Source organism: Calypte anna, chromosome 3 (genome assembly GCF_003957555.1).
Source record: "Calypte anna isolate BGI_N300 chromosome 3, bCalAnn1_v1.p, whole genome shotgun sequence".
Taxonomy (NCBI): Eukaryota; Metazoa; Chordata; class Aves; order Apodiformes; family Trochilidae; genus Calypte; species Calypte anna.
Window position 1 is genome coordinate 112,699,802 of NC_044246.1, and position 16,039 is coordinate 112,715,840.

Sequence of the window (16,039 nt, forward strand, 5' to 3'; positions counted from 1 at the left end):
CTCTGCCTGTGCTCCTGATCCATGCCAGCCTGAATCTGTGTGTTCCTGCCTCCAGCTCCCAACTGCTGCTGACCCCAGGATTCCAGCCTGGACTTTCCCAGGGCTGCCCTGCAGCCTCAGTGGTGATGTGAGAGTTATTGGGGGAAAGGGGGGAGGAACGTGGGATCAATTTTCCTGTATATTTGTATAGATTTAGTAATTTTTCCTATTTATCATTACTGTTCCATTAAAGCTGTGTAGTTTAGTTTCCAACCCATCAGTCTCTCTCCCTTATTCTCTCTCCTTTCTTTATCAGGGAGGGGAGGGGGATTAATACAGAGCATCTGTTATTTGGTTTCATTGCCAGGCCAGTGTTAAACCCTGACACTTGCCCATCTCTTTCCTCTTCTCTGTCCTCACAGCTCGTGGGTCACTAACGTGGGGAGAAGGTGGTGCCTGCACTGGGGAAGGAAAATGAGCTCATGGTACTGGAGGTAAAGGCCCCACTGGTGGGGTCATGGGTGAGATCCCCCAAGCTGGTGGATCAGTTTGTGTGGACCAATGCACAACAACACAAGGAACTGGGAAATAGAGTGGAAAACATGGGCAAAGTGTCAGAGGACATCCCACCCATCCAGGGACAGAAAGGAGACTGCTCTTGTGTACAGCACATGGGCAATGCTGGTTCTTTTTCTTTTTAAAAATGGTCTTTTTCAACCAGCCATGCTCTTGGAAGCTCTTCCCAATGTCTGTGGGAGCTCTTCTCAAGGGTCACATCCCTGAGCAAGCAGCTCTGCTCCCTCTGCCTGGGGCTGTCCTTTGAGGTACCAGTGACCATCTGGAGGGTACCCAAACTGCTAGAGCAGGGACTTAGCAGACTTTTTCTTTCTCCTTTCCTCTCCTTTCCATTTGGGAAGCCATCCTTGTAGGTCCACCTTGGGTTGGATCAGGCAGAACCGTTCCTGAATTGTCCAAAACAACTCCAAGGCTCCCTCTTCCCTCCCCAAGCAGTGGTGACACAGAGAGATGGCAGCTCCTGCATCATTGCTTTGCCAAAATCCCACAGGCTATGGATAGCTGACCCCAAAACCTAAAATAACATTCCTAAAATAACATTCAACCATGCCATGGCTGGTGGTGAGATGATGTGCATGAGCTCTGGGGGGTCAGAGAGGAGGCTTCCCCTGATGGTTTGTCCTCCTGGAGAAATCCTAGGACTAAATCAGAGCTTTTTGACTTCTTCAGCCCTTCTGTCAATAAAAAACAAGCAGCAAACCAGTTACCAGGATGTAGCTGTTGGTAGAATTCCACAAACCTTCCCAAGAGATGTGACCTGTCTGGAGAAGTGAATGCACCCATCCAGAAATGTCCCCGGTGCTGGATGCTCCTCCCAGATGGTGAGAGAAATGCTGAATCAAAAAACAAACAAACAAACAAACAAACAACACAAAACCCAAACCAAACAACAACAAAAAAGAAAGCCCCAAATTGAAAACCCATTTCCCCCCTTTTGAAAAAAAAAGAAAAAAAAAAGGAAAAAAAAAAAAGGAAAAAAAAAAAAAGGAAAAAAGAAAGGAAAACAAAAACCAAACCAAACAAAACAAAACCCCTGGGTGATATTTATAAATTATTTTTTATTAGCTTGAGGGTTCCTGAGCTGCTGTCCCAGCAAAGTCAGCAAAGTCTTGATGTGGGAAATAACCTTATTTAAGGTTTGGCACTTGTTCAGCTCCAGAACAAAGTTTTTTCCTACAGCACATGACCAGGCACATGGAGAAGCTGCTCTCCACTCCTTCCTCTGGCTCCTTTGCAAGCTTTCCTGCCTCAGTTTACCCATTTTTAAGCTGGGGCCAAAGATAAATCTCTCTCCCAGAGGTGAATGCTGGAGAGCAGGTAGTGAAGATGTGGAGTAACTGAGGTTGGGTGAGATCTCAAGAGATCCCTGATCCACCTCCTGCTCCAGTCAGGGCTTCCCTGGATCAGCTGCTTCTGGGCAAAGCTAAAGGAGGAGTCCCAAGGTGTCAAACACCATTTATCAGATCTTTAAGAAATATCTTTTACATTGGAAATTCTAGTGGGAGGTGTCCCTGCCCCTGGCAGGGGGTTGGAAATAAATGGATGAGCTTTAAGGTCTCGTCCAACCCAAACCATTCTTTGATTCTGTGATCTTTGAATATTGTCTTTAAATCTTGCAAAAGTGAAGCAAAAGTGAAGCTTGGGTTGTTAGGGGCTTCCATGCTGAAAAAAAAAGTGATTTTTGATAAGATTAAAACTCCCCCAGAAATATCCTGTGACCCTTTCTGGTTTTGCTTTTTCTTTTTCTTTCTCTCCCCTTGTGCAAACTGAGAAGTGAAGGCATTCAACAGGAAAATTCCTCCATACAATGTAAAAAAAAATAATCTAAAAAGTGTTTTTCACATCTTACCATATAAAATCTCTTCTTGGGGGTGATGGAGGAGAGTGAACTTGTTGCTCTCTTTCCAAGGGGGCTCTGCTGTTTTGTGCTGACTAAAATAGCAGCAGTTCTAACAGACCCAGGCAGGGATCCAGAAACAAATTCCCATTCAGAAAAAACATCCTCTCCATCCCCTCAATGAGGAGAATCCATCAGCCACCACCTGGTGTAGACCTCTCTTCATCCTCCTCTTCATCTCCAGAGGGGAGGAGGCTGAAGAGCATCCCTATGGAAGAGCTGGAGGCTGAGGGGTCACCAGGGTGTCCTGGACTGAAGCAGGGCAGAACCAATTTGATTTTCAGTGATTTTGCTCCTCATTAAAGTCTCTGCTGAGCAGCTGCAGTGGCTGAGCTGAGCAGTGTGTTTGTCAGTGGCTGCTTGGGGGGCTGATCAGGGCTTTGGAGTTACTGCTGGAGAATGGGGGGCAGGAAGGCTCCTGGTTACACATCTGCCTATGGGAACCAAGGTCACTGCTTGGTTCTGATCAGCTTCTTGTGGGCCAGGAACAAAAGGGAGGGAAAGGACTCCCAGCTGAGCCCCTCCTGCAGGGCAGAGCATTCTGGGCAGGTGACCCAAACTGCCCCAATCAGCGTTGCATCCCATACACATCAGACTTGGTGTAAAGCTGAGGGATCATGAGGGTCAAGCTCTCTTCATCTGTGGCTGGTGTGTCCTGGAAGGACTCCATCCCTTCCTCTGCCTTTGATCCCAATCCATGTGCTCCTGAACCCGTGGGCTCCTGAATACAGTTCCCACCTGCTGCTGGGGCCAGGAGCCCAGTGTGGGGCTGTCCCAGGGCCAGTCCTGCAGCCTTGCTGGTCATCTGATTTTTACTGGTGGGGAGAGATATTTACTTTGCATATATTTGTGTATATTTGTATATTTTTCTTTATTTTCCTCTCCACCCTTACTGTTTCATTAAAGCTGCTCAGTTTAGTTTCCCACCCACAAGTCTCTCTCCCCTCTTCTCTTTCCTTTCTGGAAAGGGAGGGAGAGGGGTTCAAAACTCTGTTAAATCTTAGCACGAGCTTCTCCCAAACCAAACACCCTACATTTGCCTCTGTTTTGTGTATATAAGTATTTATTTATATATGCATTTATGTATATATGTATTTATGTATATATGGAGGCAGTGAAGCTGCTACAAGAAGCAGACCATGCCTCGGGTCCACCTTCTGCTCTCACTTCTTTCCTTCTCTCTTCCAATGGTTCTGCCCTTTGGATGGCTCAGCCTAGGAGACAAACCCAGTCCTAGACCCAGCAATTCCCAGTCCTGGAGCTGCCCCAACCACTCTCATGCACAGAGTTTCCTGGACTTCATTCTTGTTGGCATCTTCCCTACCAAGCCCTTCCATCCAAAAGCCTGGAGATCAGGCTTGGAGAGATTGGTTTGGTCTGGAGAGGTTGTTGTGACCTCCTTGGCCAAGAGACCCCAGTGAGAGGGTCAGCCCATCACTGAGCTTCTCCTTCTTGTGTTGGAAAGGAAGAGGGAGTCTGTTCCTCCATGCAGCCCATGCCCTGAGCTCACCTTTCTCTCACTAACTTGATGCTCTTTAGGAGCATCCTTGCCATGGTCCAGCCAAAGCACCATCTTCCCACATCTCAGCTTCCATGCCATGCCTACAACGTGATCACAGGTCCATGTCCAGATCCATCTGGTGAGGACATAGGATATCCATCTCCAGAGGGATCCTGGAGGCACCTGGATCAGCTACTGAGGGACCTGGATCACACAGCTCCTGGGGTTCCCTCATTCCTGGGGTTCCCTCATTCCTGGGGTTCCTGGGATCTATCCCTCAGCTGCTGAGGGACCTGGATCACACAGCTCCTGGGGTTCCATCATTCCTGGGGTTCCCTCATTCCTGAGGTTCCTAGGATCTCTCCATCAGCTGCTGAAGGACCTGGATCACACAGCTCCTGGGGTTCCATCATTCCTGGGGTTCCTGGGATCTGTCCCTCAACTGCTGAGGGACCTGGATCACACAGCTCCTAGGGTTCCCTTGTTGCTTTTCTCACACGACCTGGATGGGTTTCAGCACTTTGTGGTCTAACCCTGCCCCACTGGTACCTGTCAGCAGTACCATGAGCACAGGCTCAGCTTCCCTGATGATGGTGGGGGCATGAGGTGGGTTCTAGGGAAGCCTTATCACCAACTCTTCCTCTCTGTCCTCTCTTCTTAAGTCTGCTCAAGCCATATCTGGAAATGTCAGGGAAGTTTGGCTACACTTACCCAGGTCTTATCATCCCATGAGATCCCACCCTGCACCAGTGAGATGGAGAGCCCTTGGGAAACCCAGAGAGAGGACTGGAAGACAACCCCATGGCACGGACAGAGGGATCCAGCCCACAGAAACTTCACCTCCTTTCCTCTTGGCCCAAGTGCTTCATCCCAAGTCTTGGAAGAACTGGTTCAACCTTTGGTGGACACCAGCCACCTCCAGGCAAGTCAGTCAGTTCTGTGTGCTCATGGTTGGTTGTTTTAGACTGGGGTTTTGGTTTCCATCTCCAACACCACCAATGGTAGCTCCTGGGTCAGGTTACTGAGATTATTCTGTTTGGGCTCATCTGCCCAGATCCCATGTCTGGCAGTGCAGGCAGATGTGTCCCCATCTCAGCATGAGGATTACTGTCACCCTCTAGAGCTCTTCAACTTCTCATCTATCTGAAGAGCTGACCTCTTTCCTTCTGGGGTTATCACCTACCAGACCCTGCCTGTTGGCAGGGGACTTTGGCAGGACATGCATAATCCCTCCTGTCAAGGAGGGAATTAGATAAGAACCTTTGTCTACACTCTTAAGTGACTAAGTCCTTGCTTTTAACCCTGAGCAGTGAGCACTGAGCTAAACAAGCCCTGGGTATCATGGGACCATTCCCAGGGAGTCCTGCAGTGAAAAGGTCTCAGACCTGGTATGGTCTCAGGTGGTGAAACACTGGCTTAGGTTGCCCAGAAAAAGCAGAGGTGGCCCTGTGCCTGGAAGTGTTGGAGGCCAGGTTGGAGCAACCAAGTCTAGTGGAAGGTGTCCCTGCCCATGGCAGGTCATCTCTAAGGTCCTTTCCAATCCAAACCATCCTGGGATTTATAAAATCATAGAATCATAAAACCACAGAATGGTTTGGGTTGGAAGAGACCTTAGAGAACATCTAGTTCTAACCCCACTGCCATGGGGCATTTCCCTGGGCCCACCATCCTCAGATCCATGATTCTGAAGGGGCCACCAGGTTCTGTGTCCCTCCCTCACTCAGATCTGTGTCCTGGGGGACATGGACCCAAAACCTCCACTCTGAGATGTTCCATCCCAGGAGGTTACCAAGGTGTTGGGTTCACATCAACTCTTGTCCCCAAGACTTGTCCCCAAGGCAGCCCCTCTCTAGAGCTCTCCATGCACAAAGCAGTGACTTGGTGCCACCAGGATGGGAAGAGGAGCACTAAGGGATTCTTAATGGGGCTTTGCAACAGGGTAATTCAGTGTCCCACAGGGCTTTGTTTGGAGTCTTCTGGCCAGGTACAACCCCACAGGTGTGTGACAACCCCTGCAGCCAGACCTGCTGGAGTTTTATTAGGAGTCTCCTGGCCAGGTACAACCCCACAGGTGTGTGACAACCCCTGCAGCCAGACCTGCTGGAGCATCCCCAGCTCCCCCCATGCTGTGAGGCTGAGACCTGTTCCCTAACTTGATGAGAAAGAGGTTTTTTTTCTGGGCTGCCTTTGTCTCGGGAGCTTCCTCTGGCGGCACCAGGTCTGCTGGAAGAGAAGCCCTGATCTTCCTTACCCTCCAACCCTCCATTATTCCTCTATATTCCTCTTCCAGGGTCTTATCTGCCACCACCTTCCTGTTTTTCTTCCTTGCCCCAGCACCCTCCAGCCTCCCTGGCTCCTGGACCATCAGCTCCTGTCCAAATGCTTCCTTCTCCTCCAGCCCATGTCCTCCCAGCGATAGCCCCGAGCATCCCAGGGGACCACAGGCATCCCACAGGACCTTGTTGGGAGAGGGTGGTGGTGTTGACCCTGCTCTGAAGGAAACAGAGGAGGAAATGACAGCCCTGGGCTCCCAGAATATCTCTGAGAAGGGCTACCCCAGGGATGCAGAGATAAGCAGAAAAAAAGCCTCATTTAAGGGGAGGGAGGGGCAGGGGGAAGGAGGAGGAGGTCAGGGCTGTTCCTCTGAGATGTTTGTGTGTCTTCTGGCACAAACACCAGGCTGGGCTTTCCCAGGAGGTGCCGAGATCCTTTTTGTGGAGCTGGGAGGTGTGTGGAATTGTTTATTCAGCCTCTGCTCACCTTGGGACATGCAGCTCAGCATCAGGGTTGACCAGGAAGATGCTCAAGGCCATGGGGAAACAAAGTTAGGAGGGGCAAACCCTGAGGCAGCAGCTCCCAGGAGAGGGTCCCCTCTTTTTAGGTGTTTGTTGCCTTGGTAGGGACCAATTCAGGGTTAGGACCTCACCCTGCATGGTGCTGGGAAGACTCAGGGCTTTCCCTTGTCCCTCAGGTGGGACCTACAAGCACTTGGTGGCCACATGGGACTATGGTGACCCAGCCCATCCTCTGGGACAACTGCCTGTCTTGTGAGGAGTACCACAGACAACATCCAGCATGTACCTTTGAGGAGCAGCCTCAGGGGACCATGGCTCTTGCAGACACCAGCACATTGTAATTTGTTGGCTACAAGTCCTCAGAGAGGCTGCAGATGGCCCTGGCCTTCAGAGCATGGCCCCACTGGGTGGGGAAAACCACCCCAGGGTGTTTTTTCAGCCCCCAGACACTGAGCTCCATCCCTTCAGGGGTGACTGGGTGCCTCAGTATGGTGGAGGCTGCGTCCAGGAGTCACAACCATCCCTTTGCCCATCCCAGAGGCTCTGCATCCTAAGAACCTCCTGCAACCAATTGGTGTCCTGAGCTGGGGAACAGAGACAAGGACCTGGAGGACATCCCCTGGGCATAGCTGGAGGTACCAACAGGATGAGGAGCTGTGTCAGGACATCTGCCTCCCTTTCTCCAGGTGCAAAAAGTCACCTCATAGCTAAAGAATCATAGAATCCCAGACTGGTTTGGGCTGGAAGGGACCTAACTCATCCTGTTCCAATCCCCTGCATGGTCAGGACACCTCCCACAGCCCAGGTTGCTCCAAGCCCCATCCAACCCAGGCTGAGACACTGCCAAGGATGGGGCAGCCACAGCTTCTCTGGGCAGTAAGAATCACAGAAAGTGAGGGGTTGGAAGGGACCTCTGAAGGTCACAGAATCAACCCCCCTGCCAGAGGAGGGTCACCTCCAGGAGGTCACACAGGAACACATCCAGGTGGGTTTTGAATGTCTCCAGAGAAGACCCATTGCAATCCAGCTGCCTCATCAGCTGGGGAAAAAAAAACAACAAACCAAACAACCAGACAAACCAAAAAACAGCTGCCCACTTCTCCTCTAAAACTCAAGACTTCTCCAAAGTCCCAAACAACAGAATTTGACCTTTAGGGCTCAGTTTAAAGACACCCACATGACTTGGATGTGATGAGGACCAAGCACGCCCGCTGCCTCAGGGCCGGCTCCATCCGCTCTTCCCAAGCTGAACCTGCTGCCTCCCCCCTGCTATATTTATCAGCAGGCTTGAGCTGGTTGGAAAGTGCCTGGGGAGGCAGTGGGGGTGGAGAGACCTTGGAAATCAGCCATGGGAGAAAACCTGCAGCTGTTTCTGGCCTGGTGTGGCTGTTTCCAGATGCTCTCACCTCTCCCTTGGGTAATTCCAGGATTGAGCTGGGAGGATGCTCACCCTTCCTGAAATTGCTCGTGCTCTGCAGAGGATTTTTTAAGTCTTTAGCACCCTTGTGCATGGCCAGATGGGGTCCTTGGCCTTGGGAGCTGGAGGCCTGCTCACCCCTCAAACCTTCAGAATCCTCATCTCCAACCAGAGATTGCCAGGTGCCACTTTTCTTCTTTCTGGGAGATGGCCCAAAGCAATTGATCCTTCCCCTGTGCCTCTGCAACCAGAGGGACAGTCAGCCTAGAATGGGAATTCTTGCTGATAAAAGCAAGACTGGGCTATTTAAGCACCTAAAAAAAGTTTTGAGGCCTCCACTCTATCTGGTGGCAGTGAGACCAGAGGAGAAGAACATTCAAAACCTCTCCAGAACATCCACAGGGAGAAAGGACAGCATGCAGCTGCTTTTTATTCCTGACTTTTTTGCATCCCTTGGTAAGGGAACCCCAGCTGGAAGCCCTGTCCACACCAGCCAGGAGGTATTTGCTCAAACCTCTGCAGATGCTGAGCAAGCTACACCAGAGCTTTCTGCTCCATGGACTGTTCAAGAGGGCTTTCAGCAACAGAGAGATCCAACCCTCTTGCTTGGGAGGTTCTATGGCTTCCTTTTCATCCCTGATTCACCCCCCCCCCCTTGCATTTCAATCTCTGGTGTGTTTGATTTTCTCTCTGTACAGGGCTCTGCAGCTGCTTTGTTGAGCTGCCAGGAGGCATTTTCAACCCTCCCACTGATTCCTCCAAGGGACAAGACTTGTGAGATGCTGGGCAACAAAGGATGTTCCAGCCTGAGCAGCTGACAATGGTGCCATGAGGCTGGGATTTGATCCAATCTCTCCTGTAGGCACAGATAAGGATGCTGCAGCTCCAGTATCTCATCACCTCCTGATTTTCCTCACCTTTGAAGTGGATTTGCCTTTCTTTCATTTTGGAAGGGGCAGAAAGAGGAGGGGAAAGGGCAACAACCACACCTGGAGATGGTTGGGGCTGAAGGTGAAGTGAATCTTCCCCATCCATCTCTCCCTTGAAGGGCTGTTGGGCTAAGGGACTTTTCCCCATATGGCCTTAAAAAGAGATGGGATGAGCTGGAGGTATTCAGGATGGCAGCTCCCAAGAAGACAAGATAGGAGGTGGTGGAGATGAGATCAGGGCCAACTTGCATGATGTAGCAGGTACTTGGTTGACTCTGCAGTTTTTTTTCCTTCACAGGAAAAAAAGGCTTCCTTTGTAAAGCCTTCCCGGACCACGAGATGGCATCAAAAACCAGTGCAGCCTGAACCAGACTGGTTTCCCCTCTGGTCATCCAGCAAATCAGGAGATGCTGAGTGAGATCCTGCTGAGCCTGTCCCTACTCACAAGGACATCCCTTCTACCCCTGGGAAACTCCCTGTTGGCTTCCTCCTCCTGTCATACTTATTTTTTTTTTTCCCTAAATTAATTAAAATGCAATCAAATGTCTTTCAAGTTTCCCCTAAATAAATTAAAATGCAATCAAGTGTCTTTCCAGTTTCCCCTATACCCAAGATTTCTCCAGGCTGGCTTCCAGGTACCCATCTCACTCTCTCTGCAGACCCTCACAAAACCCTCCCAGCCCTTTGCTCTTCTTGCCCCTTAGGAATGACCCCGATTTCCAGTCCCACCACTCCTCCTCCTATTTCCATCCCTCCCTCCTCCCTGAGGTTTATGTATAAACAAAGCAAAGAACAGAGGAAAACAGGGTTACCAGGGGAAAAGGAGGCTCAGATGTGTGTGATGGGCTCTCACATATCATCAAGTGCCTGGCACAGTGAGATAACCCTCCAATGGGGCACCAAAACCCCCACCCACTTCTGGAGAATTTTGGGGAGGTTTTTCTTCCTGCCACCCTTCTCGCTTTGCAGGCAGGAGAAGGGTTCAGGGCAGAGTGGCCAAGTGGCTACATCAAAGCTTCCCATGGGCCAGGACTGCTGCTTCCTCCACCTAGGTTCACCATGCCATGGAGGCTTTGTGCCTCAGTTTCCTTTCTGCAAAGTGGACACTTGATAATGGCTCAGCAGAGAAACTGGTGTTTCCCTGAACATGAATTCATGCTGTCAGCAGGAGAGATCCAACCCATGGGGTTGGAAGGAACCTCAAGAGCTCATCCAGCCCAAACCCCCTGCCAGAGCAGGATCACCCAGGGCAGAGCACACAGGAACAGATCCAGGGGGGTTTTGAATATCTCCAGAGAAGAAGACTCCACAGCCTCCCTGTTCCAGGGCTCTGTCACCCTCACAGTGAAAAAACTTCTCTTTATGTTTACATGGAACCTCCTATACTCCAATTTGCACCCATTGCCCCTTGTCCTATCATTGGACATCACAGAGAAGATCCTGGCTGCATCCTCCTGACACTCACCCTTTACATATTTATAAACATTAATGAGCTCACCCCTCATTCTCCTCCTGTCCAAGCTGCAGAGCCCCAGCTCCCTCAGCCTTTCCTCATCAGGAGATGTTCCACTCCCTTCATCATCTTTGTGGCTCTGGGCTGGAATCTCTCAAGCTTTCACTTTGGGAAAGCAACTTCACCATCTCACCGTGAAATATTTGTCATGATGAGAACAATAAACGACTGGAATAATCTCCCCAGGGATGGATTTCCCAACATTGGACACTTCTCAGATTCAGCTGGACCAGGGTGCTGCTGGGCCATCTTGTCCAGATTGTGCTTTTGCCAAGAAAGGTTGGATCAGATGATCCTTGAGGTCCATTCCAAGCTGCTCTTCTATGATTTTGTGACTCTATGATCTTCCCAATCCTGTTTTGGGAGGAAACTCTCCCAGGAATGTAGGAACAAGCCCCATCACCCAAGAGCCCAGGTACCCACCTTGCTCAGGTTCTTGTCTTAGCCATGGCCAATCTCTGACCTTGCAGAGAAAGGGGAAATAGTTTAACCACCACCACCCCCCCCAAAAAGAAAATAAAAATCAAACCATGGCCAGAGCTCTCCCTGTGAAGTCAGGATGACAAAGCTGCTTTTGATGGAAGTCACTGCTCATCCTGCTGAAGAGGGAAGGACACAAAAGAGGGGGTTTTGTTTTATCCACCCCCCTGTTCACCCCCACAGAAAAAAAAATGCTCTGGATGCAAATTTTCACAGCGTGTCTCAATGCCCCAGCTCCTCTCTCACTTCTTCTTTCTGGTGGATTTCCTTCCCACGGGGCCAGCCAGAGGTTTCTTTTTTGAAGCACAAGAACTGGCCCCATCCTTGGCTCTTACGCAAATCTGAGCTGGGGAGAGGGGGGACCAAGGGGAAGTCACCTCCTGCTTTCTTTCCATCACATGCTGGGACAGATGGACAGCCAGCCAGACAGATTCAGCCAAGCAGTTTGAATGCACAAACTCAGCAAATGATAGGGGGGAGGAGGTTGGGATCAGGTGAGCAAAGAGAGCAGCTGAGATCTGAGCACTCATCACCATTCTTGAATTTCCTGAAGGTTGGGGTCTGGTAGAAGCAAGAGAAGAGTCAGGAGTGGAGGAAGAAAGGGAAATGAGGCCACAGCAGCTGCCCCAAAGTGTCTGAACCTGCCTGGCACCTCCCATGGAAAGCACATGGGGATGGTTGCCAGGAGGTAAGGTGTTTCCCAAGAGGGATATCTTGGTCTGCCTGGCATCCTGCCAGCTACAAAAGCCCTGTCCAGCCCCACGGTGAAGTGAGGGCAGCACTGGAGAACTGGCCCAGTCCTAAGAGAAAAGAAAGAAGGTCCCTTGTTGGGGGACAGAGCTGATGGACAATGTTGCCATAGACTCAAAAATCAGTCAGTCATGGGAATGAACCAAAAAAAACCCCCAAAACCAAAAAAACCCCCAAACCCTAGAGCAACAACAAAAATAACAACAACAACAAAAAAACCAAACCACCACAAAAAAACCACAAAAAAACCCGACAAAAAGAACCAAAACAAAACAAAACCCAAACAAACAAACAAAAATCAAACCAAACAAAAACAAACAAGCAAATAAACAACCAAAAAATAAACAAAAAAAAACCCCCAAAACAGTCCTGGGCTGCTGCACTTCTGGATCTGAGAGTATCACAGCCAAAACTTGCTGGCACAGCTGGCAAGAACAGTTTGGCCACACTGAGCCAAATGAGCAGCAATGTTCAGACCTGGATTATAGAATCAGGGAATCTGCTTTCCATTCTGCTTGGAAAAAACCTTGAAGATCATCAAGTCCAACCATCAGCCCAGCACTGCCAAGGCCACCACTGCCCCATGTCCCTCAGCACCACATCTCCAGGGATGGGGACACCACCAGTGACATGGGCATCCTGGGCCAGGGCCTGACAACCCCTGCAGGGAAGGGTTTTTCCCTAATATCCAATCTAAACCTCCCCTGGTGCAACTTGAAGCTGTTTCCTCTTGGTTTCTCATTGCTACTTTGGAGAAGAGTCTGATTCCCACCTCACTCCCACCTCACTCAGGGAGTTGTAGGGCATGAGAAGGTCTCAGTCTCCTTTGCTCCAGGCTGAACACTCCCAGATCCCTCATCAGATTTGTGCTCCAGACCCTTCACCAGCTTTGTTGCCCTTCTCTGGACATGTCCCAGTCCCTTAATGTCCTTCTTGTCCTGAGGGGCCCAAAACTGACCCCAGGATTCAAGGTACAAAGGTCTGTCTACAAACCAGATGTAGGAAAATTTGGTTTTCCACCTCTTTTACATGCCAGCCATGGAGACAAACAGTTCCATCTTCTGAACACTTTGGTACCTCCTTGGCCATAGCATGGACTGAGATGATTGTGTTCACTTGAAGCCAAGGGAGGGCAGAGGAGAGAGATCAAACAAGGGAACCAAGGAGAGTTTCTCAACAGAAGATATGGATGGAAACTGCTGGTCCTGGTTAATTGAGGCAAGGATTTTGCCTGCAGTGTCCTGCAGCCCTCTTTATTCAAATCCCAGTCCTGGCAGTGATGGGAAGAAGCTGCTTTTTGCTTACACCACCAATTCCTGAGTCACCTCTGGCCAAAGTCATCTGCTTCCTCCTCAGCTCAGATAAATCACCAGACCCTGGGAGGTTGCACAACTGGAGTTCCCTGTTTGCAAGGAGCTGGAGTGCCCTGGTGCAAGGATTTGCAAGGAGCAGGGGGAGGGGATGCTGCAGAACCCTTCAGATCTAGGAGGGGTCTTCAGTCTCTTAAAAGGAATCATCCTTCTAAGGCAGGAGGAGTGCACAGGGGTAGGAGGACACCAAGAGCCCCTCCTCCTTATTTCCACCTGCCTTGCTGCATGGATGGAAACCCAGGCTCAGTGTTAAACACCTCACTCTATGATTTAATTCTTGGTGTTCCAGCACCACCTCTCTCACCTCTTGAAAGCTTGGAGAGTGAGGAGTTGAACTCATGATCTCCCAGCTCCCATGGAGAGGTTAGGATTAGATTGGTGTTTATCCCTTCCAGCTTCAATTTAACAGGCAGGGGTTTGGCTTTTTAAAATCCTGCTCATCAGTCACCCTGGGCAAGACATTTACTTTGGCAGCTGATCTGGCTGTAATGAGCTTTCTTCTCCCCACAGCCCCCAAAACCCAAGTAACGAGTTGCAGGTGATGTTCTGACCCTGCCAGGGTGTGCAAGAGATGCAAGAAGCAAGAGATGGCTGGAAGGGTTTAAGCACAAGATGAACATCTGATCTGCCCTTTCAGATCTCTGAGGCAGCAGTTTTCTGTGGTGCAGATGAAACACCCAGATAGGTTGTTGGAAATGATGAGGGAGAGACACCTCGGCTGGCTGGTTCTCAATTTAAAGCAAGAAATTTAAAGCAAGCTCAGGAAATGTGGGAACAGAAAAATCTGCAGTGAGATGGGTTAAGAAGGGGCTGATTCTCAGTTTAAAGCAAGCTCAGGAAATGTGGGGACAGAAAAATCTGCAGTGAGATAGACTAAGAAGTGGCTGATTCTCAATGTAAAGCAAAAAATTTAAAGCAAGCTTAGATATAGATAAAGATAGAATAGATATAGATATAGATATAGATAGATATAGATATAGATAGATATAGATATAGATATAGATATAGATATAGATATAGATATAGATATAGATATAGATATAGATATAGATATAGATATAGATAAAGATAGAATAGATATAGATATAGATAGAAAAAAATCTTCAGTAGTGGCTGATTCTCAATTTAAAGCAACAAATTAAATTTAAAGCAAGCTCAGGAAACGTGGGGATAGAAAAATCTTCAGTGAGGTTGATTAAGAAGTGGCTGATTCTCAATTTAAAGCAAGAAATTTAAAGCAATCTTAGGAAATATGGGGATAGAAAAATCTTCAGTAGTGGCTGATTCTCAGTTTAAAGCAACAAATTTAAACAAATTTAAAGCAAGCTCTGGAAATGTGGGGACAGAATAATCTGCAGTGAGATGGATTAAGAAGTGGCTCCACAACGGAGCCCAAAACGTGGTGGTCAATGGCTCAGAGTCCAGATTAAGACCCATAACTGATGGAGTTCCCCAAGCATCAGTGCTGGGTCCAGTCCTGTTCAGCATCCTTATCAGTGACCTTCACGATGGGACAGATGGGGCTGGGAGCAGCCTGGGCTGTGGGAGGTGTCCCTGTCCATGCAGGGGGTTGGAACTGGATGAGCTTTAAGGTCCCTTCCAACCCAAACCAGTGTGGGATTCTTTAAGATGCTGGGAAAACCCAAGCACTGGGGATAACCCCTGCCAGCAGCATCCCCCACCATGCTGGTGGCACCAAGGAGCTGCTGAGGCAGATCCTATAAAGGGCAGGATAAAACTCCTTGTTTATTTGGTTTTCCCTGTGGTTTACGTCAACAAAACCTCCCAGGCAACAGGGAAAAAACCACAGAAATGGGAGAGTAATAAACAGAATGAAGAAATCCTGGGAGAGTCAGAGGGAGGGCGGGCAGGTTACAAGTGATTTATTTACTTTCTTATTTTTACTTTATTTGCCAAAGCATACAAAACAACATAGCATGGAGCCTCACTCTTTGCTGGTTAAATATTATATATGAAGACAGACAATGGTCCAAGGGTCCTTACACTCCAGGTATTAAAGCATCAAGACACTTAAATGAAGCAAGAACAACTCCAGTTTTACTGCACAAATTCTGGGGTATGCAGCCAAGCGTATTAAATATTATTTTTCTGCTGTTTTTTTTTGTTTGTTTGTTTGTTTATCCCTTCACTAGGAAGCCTTCTAAACCAAAATCAATCTTTAAAATGTTAATGTGACCCCAAAATTCATAGAATTCATAGAATTGGCTGGGTTGGAAGGGACCTCAGAGATCATTGAGTGATCATCTATAAATGATTGCAGGGTAAAAAACCACCATATACTCACTGATTTTCTAGGGAAAATATAAAATAAACCTGACAAAAGGTAGAAAACAAATAAAAGATTATAGAAAATAAATATATGAAGAACAATTCCTACTTTATCCCCACCTTCTCCTAGGAAGAGGTGAGAAAGGAAGTAAATTGAGAGTCTCTGATGTAAAAGAGGAGCTTTAGAATCACTGTGGCTTGAAAGTGGCTCTTAAAATGACTTTTTGGTGCTGTTCACACTTCTGAAAAGTGGCCAAAACGAGGGGAAAAACATCACTTAACACAGTAAGAAGAGAGTAAAAACTTGCTGGACATTCTAGGTGAAAACTTGAAAGGATCCTGGGAGGATGGAGGCAGGGGATGGAGAGATGATGGAGCAGGCAGGATGGAGCTTGGTTGGAGGTGGGATGCAGGCAGGGATGGAGAGAAGAGAGTGGTGGGATGAAGGCAGGATGAAGATGGAAAGGTGGATGGGATGGAGACAGGCTGGAGGTGGGAAGCAGGAGGATGCAGGTGGGATTGAGGAGGTTGAGGAGGAAAATC

General features: G+C 48.8%; 1 protein-coding gene across 2 annotated transcripts in view; it reads left to right on the top strand.

The window, feature by feature from the left end:
* XKR6 (XK related 6) overlaps positions 1 to 16,039 on the top strand; it is a 288,902-nt gene that overhangs the window by 211,549 nt on the left and 61,314 nt on the right. The window lies entirely within an intron of this gene.